Raw genomic sequence first — 3665 nt, 5'->3', positions numbered from 1 at the left:
CAACCAATTGAAAGCTCAGATCAAAAAATGACTCAGGACTTTTCTGCTTGAATTCTTGCTCTGTATCTCATGGTATGCTCCATATACGGTTTTTAGTTACATCCTGTATACAATATATATTATACATGTATATATATATACATATATATATATTATACATACATATATATATACAATATACATATATACGAGTACAATAATATGCAAAGTGACACTTATATTTAACATTTATGTAATTAATGCTGTGAATACTTTGACCATCTATCTTGCACAGTGTTGCCAACGTAAAATATGTTTCACCGTCAGATTTGTTTAAAAAAATCACTAGAAAATCGTCAGATTTTAAATGAAAACCGCTAAAAATCCACTAAACCTTTTGCGTATAATAAATATAGTTATAACTAAATAATTAAGCACAAAACACCGCGCATTCCATTCAAATGTAATAAAATTGTACGCTATAAACTTTTTCGTATACTTTATACATTTTTACATAATAACAAATATTTATTTTTTAATATTTATTATAAAGTTGTAAAATATTTATTATATAAAGCTGTTCTATATAATGTAATATTTTTAGTATAAATCAGCAATCACATAAACTTAGAATCTATTCATATATTAAACTATTTTTCCAATTTTTTACATGAATACATTTCCATAATGTGTCTCGATTAAATGAACAAAGTTTCAAAACTTGGAAAATCTAAATCTTCCAAATTTATAGAAGTATACGTATCATTAGAATGAATTTTTGTTAGAAGTTCTGATGGAACTTCGTAATTATAACAGCAGTTTTTGTTTCTACGAAATGCAGCTCGAATGGTCATTATTGCGTTCAACATGTACGAACTCATTTTATTTCTATATTTGTTTTTGATAATGCTCATATGGCTGAAAATTCTTTCGATTTCTGCATTAGAAATAGGCAATACTAACAATGAAATTACAAAAGTAGCTATTTCTAAAAAAGGATTATTTCCAGCAGCATCAGTAAAATTTAAAACTTCAGACCAAAACGGGATAGTTTTAGTCGTATTTTCCCACTTGCATAAAATTAAATTTCTAAATTGATTTTCGATTTTAGTAATATCAAAAGCAGAAACTCCAGATAATTTCAAGATATCTGAGATTTCTTCCTTATTTACTTTTAATGTATTTTCTACAGAGAATACAGAAATTTTTTTCAAAATTTTAATATTTTCAGGAAGTCTTTGTTTAAGTTGGTTGATTAAGTTAATTACAAATTTAATACATCTTGTTTTCACTATAAGGATGTTATCTAAATTCCCTTTTTTCATTTTTTGACATTGACTCTCAAATAAATAACCCATATAAGCATTATTGTCAACATAATCTTCAATTTTATGTGTAAAAATGTCAAATCGAATATTAGGAGCTGTTACTCTTTTGACCAAACTATCAATCAAAAATAATAAATCATTCAGTAGTTTCATAGGATCTACGTCATTAGATTCAAATAACTTATTTACTCTTTGCAATTCTACTAAAATAGGTTGCAAGTAAGAAAAATACAAAAGATTAACATCGTCATCATACATATTGTATAACAGCTCTGCAGTATAACATTTTTCTTTTGACCTGACTATTTGAAAATGTGTTTTTAATTCAAGCCATTGCTCAAATATTCTTGAAAGAGCATTTTCTATACTTAGCCAGCGTGTTGCACAAGCTTGAGGAATTTTTAGAGGTAATTTATCGTTGTTAATTAGCTTGTATGTCTCTTTATATGTTTCTTGTCTTGCAGCTGATTTAGCAAACCATTTATAAGTTTCTCTGAAATATAATAATTATTTAAATGATAGTTAATTGATCACTTCTAAAACATATACATTCATTTAGAATTGGTTAATAATACCAAATTTTTCGGTAATCATTTATTAATAGATAAGAAACTTACCTAATTAGAAAATCTAAGTTTCTTGGTAAAGCATCATCTGAAGCAGCACTAACAGCAAGTTGTATTGAATGGCAAATACACCTAATATGCACTAAATTAGGAACTTCTTCTTTTAATCGTTTATATACTCCATTGTTTATCCCTACCATTACAGAGGCGTTGTCTGTGCCTAATCCTCTAAGATTTTTTACATTTAGTTGAAATAAATTTAAAGTTTCTTTGATAGCATCAACTATACTAGCAGCATCATAATCTTTTAATTGCTTTAAATAAAGAAATGTTGATACTATATCCTTTGTTTTCTCGCTATAGTATTTTATAGTAAGACCAAGAAATTTTAACGTAGACAAATCTGTTGACTCGTCAATCAATAAACTGAAAGGGCTGTTACCAATATCATTTCTTAAATCTTTTATAAAATGTTCATGTAATACGTTTTTTATTATAGCACTGCATTTTGTTCGGTGCATTTGTTGACCTTTTGCTATGTCACTGTCAGTAAAAATATTTTTGGAAAGATTTACCAAATGATCACAACTCATTATTGAACAGTGTTGTGCAATAAATAAAGCATTTTTTACATCAGCCAGCTTCACGCTATTATTCATAGTCATCTTAGAAAATTCTATTCTTTTTTGCATAAAAACAACATCAGAAACTGCTTTCTTATGTTTTCGTGTTTCCATATGACTTTTTAAATCGCTTAATCGACAAGAAGTAAATATGCTATGACAATATTTACATTTAGCATGATCATCTTCAGCCATTAGCCATGATTTAAAGTTGGGATCTGTAAGCCACGCCATGCGAAATTTCTGTTTGTAGTTTTTCGGCATTCCTACAGGTTATAGGCTGTGTTCCGATATTTACTTAATTAATTGGCAATATTGTACTGAGAACTGAGATTGTAACTTATTGCCGTGATGATTTTTGCCGTTTTCGCGCGGTATCGTTAATACTTTGTCTAAGAGACAAGAAATTGTATTTCAATTGGACGAAAACATCGAAATTTTATCCTTGACTCCTCTTCCCGCTGCCAGTGTTCGTTTCGATCAGGAAAGTCCCCCTCTCCGGCCAACTCTTTCTATTTTCCCCGCTAGGCGCTATTCGCACTGCGCAAACCGAGATACATTCTCGTGCTGGACAAGAGTATAGTGACACTTAACAGCCATTGGCTGCGTTCAGCAGACTCAACAGTTTTGCAACCGTTTTATGATTGTCTGCTAAGATAGGACCATTCTTCTAGATCTAAAAGTATGATTCAATCAGCGCAAAGGAAACTTCCAACAGTTGCAAAACAAACGTTCTGCTGAACGCAGTCAATGGCAAGGACGATCCTGACGGCAGTGTATTAGACCATACCGTCAACTGCAAAATAAAAATCACCAGATTTCCCGTTAGCCGTTATTTTCGAATTATTACCGTCAAATCAAGATAGAAACCGCTAGATTTAACGGGAAAATCACCAAATTGGTAACACTGATCTTGCATCCTTGGGGGCGCGAGATTCTAGTCTTAATCGTAATTTTTAAACTCTTTCCATTTAAAAACTATCGTAGCCTCGACATATTCATATTGACTTTTCGTTGTAAAATATTACAAAGAATCCATCTTTAAAATATTTATCATCAGTGACGCAACCCTGTATACGTACCTTTGCTGATTTCACATTTTCCGCTGTTTGAAATTAGATTTTTTTCTGTTGTCTCAAGCTCTTTAGTCTCTAAAATAACACAGCCAC

Source organism: Trachymyrmex cornetzi, unplaced genomic scaffold (assembly GCF_001594075.2).
Source record: "Trachymyrmex cornetzi isolate Tcor2-1 unplaced genomic scaffold, Tcor1.1 scaffold144, whole genome shotgun sequence".
Classification (NCBI taxonomy): domain Eukaryota; kingdom Metazoa; phylum Arthropoda; class Insecta; order Hymenoptera; family Formicidae; genus Trachymyrmex; species Trachymyrmex cornetzi.
This window is presented reverse-complemented; position numbering follows the sequence as displayed.